The sequence below is a fragment of the Macrobrachium rosenbergii genome, chromosome 50, assembly GCF_040412425.1.
Source record: "Macrobrachium rosenbergii isolate ZJJX-2024 chromosome 50, ASM4041242v1, whole genome shotgun sequence".
In the NCBI taxonomy this organism is placed as follows: domain Eukaryota; kingdom Metazoa; phylum Arthropoda; class Malacostraca; order Decapoda; family Palaemonidae; genus Macrobrachium; species Macrobrachium rosenbergii.
The window spans coordinates 33,209,854-33,217,078 of record NC_089790.1 but is presented as its reverse complement, the minus strand read 5'-3'; the positions used below and the strand labels follow the sequence as shown (position 1 = coordinate 33,217,078).

The following is a 7,225-nucleotide window of genomic DNA, read 5'->3' as shown; positions in this document are numbered from 1 at the left end:
CAACTGGCCGATAACTGTCAAATCACGATAAGTTAAGAGGGGTTCGTTTTGCCTTCCTCCCTACATGACTACCTTCACACACTTGGGTAAACAGGATGTGGTGACCTGATAAGAATCTCAGAATATCTCTCTCTGTTCACAACACGCTAAGAATTCGCTGTTCATAATACAATTTCAAATATTAAACAATTGGAAAAAACATACCAAGACATTGTAAGATTACATGATATACAATTTATCTGTAAGAAAAAGACATTTTAAAATCACATCTTCACAATGAATGATGAATCTGCAAGCAAAACGTCAAAATTTTCACAGGGTTATAGAAACACTTATAAAATGGTTATTTATATTATAACACCTTATAATAGCACTGAGTGTTAAAGCTGTGGAGAGTGAGGGAGAGATATTTTTTGAACCATTATCACTTACCGCTTCCTATATTTGCGCAGGTGTTGGTGTGAAGGAAGTCGTGTTTGGAGAAAGGCAGAGGCCTCTTGTCTTATCTCTGACATGAGTTGACAGCTATCAGCTAAATGCTTGTTATATGTTTATCATGTGTGCCTATTCTGAGGTTATCATCTCTGTCTGTGTTTATTACTTTCCATAATCTTGAGTAGAAAGAATGAGGAACAGAGAGAGAGAGTGAAGTTGACATGCTGACAGTGAGCCAGTTTTGGTCGCAAATACCTCCTTTTTATTCGCTCAGGTGTTTGAGTGAGCGGATGATGTCAATCACTAAGATAAAGTGCTCGAAGCTCCAGTCCTGTATGTATACTGTACATGTATACCTGTATGTATAATGTATGTATACTTATGTATTCTTTGAGTACTCTGGGAGGGCTTGAAGATAAAAGAGGAGTGCTGAATGAGAAAGAGTCAGTTAGCCAAAGGGGTTGCTGGAAATATGCTGTCTCCCTCTCTCTCTCTCAAATTACCATTCATGTATAAGGGGTTTTACTGATTGCTCTCCTGTTTGTAAAAGTTTTGTTAAACTCACCCAAGTGATCTAAGGTATTTATATTGTGCAAGCATTGTGTAGAGTGTATAATAGTGAAACACTTACAAAAGGTAATGTGATGTTTACTGGTTTTTATTATCTTAAGAGTTAAAGTGATGTTCTAGGTAAAAGAGAATTATTGTTTTGATAAGAGGTGGATAATATCTCTTATAGTGAGTTCTAATGTGTCTTGCTGCTAATTACATATTATTGTGTATGTCATTGTGACTTGGCAGTGTTGTCTTTGAGAAAGTCTTAGAAAGATGTGAGTTTAACCTTTATTAAAAGTGAAGGTAATCTTTTGAAAGATTGGTATGATCTTTAAACATATTTTTGTCTTACTGAAATGGCTGTTGGTATATTTCCATTTTTGCATATTTCATTCTTATATGTCTGTGTTATCATATTACTCTAATTTTACAATTAGTGTTTTCCAAAGTTTTGTGCTAGTGATTACTTAGCATTTTGTTAGTGCATACGTATTATTGAGATTTCAGAGAATACTTATATGGATTCCAGTCACTAATATTTTGGTGAACACTTGTGTTGAGTTTAGTCAATCAGGTATGTGTTTAAAACTTGAGTGATAGTTAATGGTTTGAATCTTACTTAACCAAATTGCTTTCTTAATAAATTAAAGTTTTGTGAATTAAACTTAATCGATTAAGTAATACTTAAATCTTACACTGTTGTCAGATAACAGTAAATCTTTTTGAGATTGTGAACTCTGCATATAACTTTTGAACTTAGAAATAAATTTGTCTGTTTAAAGTGTCAGAAGCACAGCGTTTCATTTTGACCACTAGTAATTAGAGAAATTAATGAATGTGTATAAGCTAAGTGATATATCTGTTTGTTCACCTGAGACTAATCTAGGTGAAATAGAACCAGGGAAACTGTTATATTGTTTGTTGAAGTGATACCTATTTTCCACTAGTCTGTTTATAGCTTGTTGGCTGTTACCTCACCCATAACTTGATAAAGATACATTGATTTCCTCAAGTGATAAGTAAGTTTTATGGGATCACTGTACCTTTAGAGTATTCAGTCTTAATATTTTGTTATGAGGTTTCAGGCATCTGGTCGAAATGAGGTAACTTTTTGGTATTAATATTTGTGTAATAACCAGGTGCTTGATCACTTCACGATAATATATATATATATATATATATATATATATATATATATATATATATATATATATATATATATATATATATATATATATATATATATATATATATATATATATATACACGACTGTATTGCAGGTAGGCGAAAACCTAGGGAGACCTTAGAGCGAAAACCTAGGGAGACCTTAGGTGGACTACGAAAACAGGCAAATTTCAACATTGATGTTTTCTTTATTCCTACTTTACGTAAATATATTATTGCTTCTGGAATGTGTAAATAGAAACAAAAAAATTAACAATCTATCTTACAGTAGAAGGAATCATAAAAAGTAAAAAGAATAGAAAGTCACAGTTATAAGAATAAGATTATTTCTTAAAATTTATTGTTTTTATTAACAGATTCCCAGAAGATTTAATAACACTTAACGAAACGTCAGATGAAGAAGAAAGAAATTTTTAAATTGGCCTTTTACCTTAGTTCACTCATGATTTTTATATATATATATATATATATATATATATATATATATATATATATATATACATATATATATATATATATATATATATATATATATATATATATATATATATATATATATATATATATATATATATATTATATACACTATATATATATATATATATATATATATATATATATATATATATATATATATATATACATATACATATATAATATATATATATTATATGTATTGCCACGATGTGTTCCAAGTATCTGGTTATTGCACGATTAATCATAGAATTCAAAAACTTACCTCACTTCACCCAGATACCTTAACTCTCATAGCAATAAAATTACGACTGAGTACTCTGAAGGCAGCAGTGATCCCTTAACAACTTACTAATCATGTGAGAAATCAGACTAAGTTTATCAAAACTAGTGTGAAGTATCAACATTTAAACAAGAAATATACTAAAGTAAAAGGGCATAGCTCCATCAAACAACTTCAGCTGTCCCTTGGTCTTAATTCACTTTAGCAAAACTAAAGGAACAAAACTCTATAACACTCTGGGTGTTCACCTAATTAATGCTATCACTGGTGGTCAATATATTATGAAACACTGTTATAACAATTTTAAATGCAAAAAGTTATTTTTAAATTCAAAATTATAATCAAAATTTAAAATTTAATGAAAATTTACTTTTACTTGAAATTAACATAATTTAATTAATTCTTGAATTAAATCACCAAGGTTAATTTATCAATAAATTAGATTAAGCAAGCAAAATTTAAACTATTCAGAAATACGTAAGATTTGAAAAGAAACTCTAAGTAAATGAAGATTAATTCAAATATGCAATGTTAAATTATTAAGAAATACTTCAGATGCTAAGTAAATAAATGTTAAATCACCACGACATAAAATGTGAAAAATTAAGAGATTACAAACATAAAATATGGCAGAGTGTTAAATTTTCACAGAACTAAACAAATACAATTCAAAAAGAATCAAAACACTCAAGTGACATTAAGAACACACTATTAAACAAAACATAAAAAAATGAATTATAGTGTAAATGAAATTCAATGTAAATTACTCTGACTAACACATCTGCAAACCTCAAATTATTTTTTTAACCATGGTCAAAAGTTGCAAAAATTCACTTAGCCTTACACAAACTCGTGAAAACTTGCGCAAGATTACCCCAATTTTTTCTGCAGCTTGAAATTCACTAAACACACTTCTTGATAAGCACCGTTACCACTGTTATAAATTTAAATATGAATAAGATTTCACAAAAAACCTCAAGCGCTAAAGAGTGACCAATACAATATATTTACTTTTGCGTTATGAATTTAAAACGTGTGATATATATATATATATAATATATATATATATATATATATATATATATATATATAGAGAGAGAGAGAGAGAGAGAGAGAGAGAGAGAGAGAGAGAGAGAGAGAGGGGATATTACAATTAATGTAACAAGCACGATATCTGGTCTTACAATGAAATGGATCCTGTCTCCCATCAAAGAGCAAAACTTTCATGGAACATTGTAGAAAGACACATGACGTCACTTCCTGAGCAGTGCGTTTTGAACTCAATTGGGACACTGCAGTCTTACAAAACATGACGTAATTGATCGAGACAGTAAATAAAAAAAAAAAATACGTGAATCGAACAGAAAACCGTATTGGACAAGATCTCAACGCAATCAAGAATAATATGTGACTTAGGAAATCCCTTAAAACAAAGCCAGCTGGTGGTTAATTATGAGTGGCATGTTTTTTAAACAAGACGAAAAACGCGATTCTTCCTTATGTTAACTGATGACAGCGGAACATCTGGTTTAACTTAAACACAATAATTTTAAATTACACAGTTAAATTATGTAAATCATTTATTCTTGTGAAATCTTACATACACTACATACGACATCTCAATAATCATAACATTACACAGAATACATGACAACTAGAACAGTAAATATATTAAAATCATGGAATGATGTACATTTTAAAGAAAGTATCATGAAAATATATATTTATGTATATATATATTATATTTGAGATATATATGTATATGTATATACATATATATATATATATATATATATATATATATATATATATATATATATATATATATATATATATAATATATACATACATATATATATATATATATACATACATACATACATATATACATATATATATATATATATATATTTATGGTTTTCTACGCCGCTGGATCGCTAACTCTTATAGTTTAAGGTGAAAATATCAAGACAATATGAGTGTAGGTAGACCCACAAGGGTTGGAGTGAAAGGGTAGAATTTAGGAGTGGCCAAGCAGCCCCCTTCAAGGGTCGGGCCCGTATTGCCTCTCTAGGGAAAACACTTGGAGAAGGTTGTTGTTTCCTCTGTCTAGATCCTAAAATTTAATTAAACTCGCGCAGCTTTTCCCTCACTTTACAGGCCAAAGACCATTTCTCTAATCTGCAGGTCATAGCCAGTGACACCACCCGGAGCCAATCCCCAAGCAGCATCCGAAGCCTTATAAGGAACCAACACCCTACATCGACAGTTAGTCTGCTTGTCAGCTTGGCGAAGTTCTGTCCATTTGACGATCGAACTGCTGGCAGGCGCGAACTCATTTTTCACTTGCACTGGATCTGTTGTGACCCCATTACTGGACACTGCCCGAGAGAAGCTTTGATCTTGTCAACCTAGAGTTGTGTGCTCAAGCAGTACCAGGAAGCAAACACGGTATGTCCCCTGAAAGGGAAATGGTTAGCCCTGTACTTTTCCTTTGACTCGTTTTTTACCATCTCTCTCTCGTATTTCACCACCCCCAGTAAATTCTTTGTCCCTTCGACTTAAACAGCGAACTTTTTATACCTAGTATGTAATTCTTTGAACAGTGCATAACGTAACTCATGCCCCTTGCCAAGAAGTGAGCAGAGTAAGGCAATACCCTCCAGTTTGTACATTAAGTCATTTCCAGAGAGATAGTACTTCGTTAGTAGTCTTATCTGGGATTATTTTACTTCCAGGAGTGTTATCTGTGCAAGTTACCTACGTAGCCGTTCCTCTGTGTTCCCGATTGCCTGAAGAATCCGCCCGCATCGAGGTTGGCATCATTGCATTGCCGATTGGCTTATGGATCACTTGCAAGTGGCCATTTACATATACCCCGTTGGGTAATTGATACGTTAATTATCAACTCAGTGATTTACTGTTGTGCTGTTTTTCCACTTGTTTATTGTATGAGATTTGTCCATTATTCCCACTGTTCAGTTTACCATGTGTGTGTGTGTAAAATAAAATAATGTTAAGGAACATACTTCTCATTTGGCGACCTTCCAATTAGTAATTGTTCTTGCAATCATTCTGTGTGTGGTCTTACGGGGGGTTTTGTAAGGCTAAGATTAGTAGAGTAACATGAAAAACGCAGTCACCTCCTCGTAATCCATAACTATATATATATATATATATATATATATATATATACAGTATATATATATATATATATATATATATATATATATATATATATATATATATATATATACAGTATATATATATATATATATATATATATATATATATATATATATATATATGCATATAGATGTATGTGTAGGTATGTATTTGTACAAAAACACAGACACACACACACACCGAAGCAGTTACTTCAAAAGGTCCTTATTTCTAGACAGTCGTCCGTTGATGGTATTCATCTTGATACCTGTCCTCTTAAGTCATTTATCACCGCTTCCGTTCTTCACTCAGGAAACATTATAAAGATCCTTAATCCTAGACAGTTGGGGTAAAGAGTATTCATATGTTATTTTGGCATTTTTTTTTTATAGGACGAGGGTCCTTGTAAACTTTGTATATTTTATATTTTTTTCCACTTTCAAAACAACATGTATCTGATAAGTAGAAAATATGATGCTTATCCCAAAGCTAAATCATTGATCATTTGCAACAATTGCAGATCAGATTGCTTCCTCCTAGTGCAATGAAAGATCATCCACGTTCATTTGAAGTGTCAGGTTGTCACTGTCTAGTACTGGGAGGCCTTTCGTTCACTGAAGGATGAGACAAGGGGCAATGAGCAAGCTGAAGCAGGTAGGTGATTCAGGTGCTTACCTTCATTTGTGCTGACTGGGACTGTATCTTAGTTGGAAAATATTAAGTAAAAACAATATAAAACACGATTGTGAAGTCACAGGACTCTAAGAAAATGTGGTGAAAGTGAGATGAAGCTTTAGAAGCATGGTCAATAATGGATACAAGAGTGGGAAAAAGATACATGCAATTATTTTTACTGTAAAGTAAGAAATGGTCTTCCAGGAAGGACTGCTAAAAACGATGCTTATAAATTTTGGAGGGTGTAGTGTTGTTGTGAAGCACCGTGCAGCATGTAGTTTTTAGAGTATCGATTGGTGTTTTGTATATAAATGTTTATTTTTTAACTTTTCTTAATTTACTTGACATTTTCTTGTCTACTTTCTGTTTGTCATATATGGGTCTTTTATTCTGAAGCATCTTGGGTTGCAAGTTACTAGCAATTCTGGTCCCATATAGATGTCGGTTATTCT

The 7,225-nt window shown here is 31.7% G+C and overlaps 1 long non-coding RNA gene across 2 annotated transcripts in view; it reads left to right on the top strand.

Moving 5' to 3' along the window:
* The window catches only part of LOC136832894 (uncharacterized), a 52,968-nt gene extending 47,036 nt beyond the window's left edge, over window positions 1-5,932 (top strand). For both annotated transcript variants that reach the window (XR_010851352.1, XR_010851353.1), the window contains 2 exons: window positions 5,121-5,384; window positions 5,672-5,932. This is a non-coding gene — a long non-coding RNA (uncharacterized lncRNA). The remainder of the gene's footprint in view (window positions 1-5,120; window positions 5,385-5,671) is intronic.
* Window positions 5,933-7,225: the final 1,293 nt, after the last annotated feature.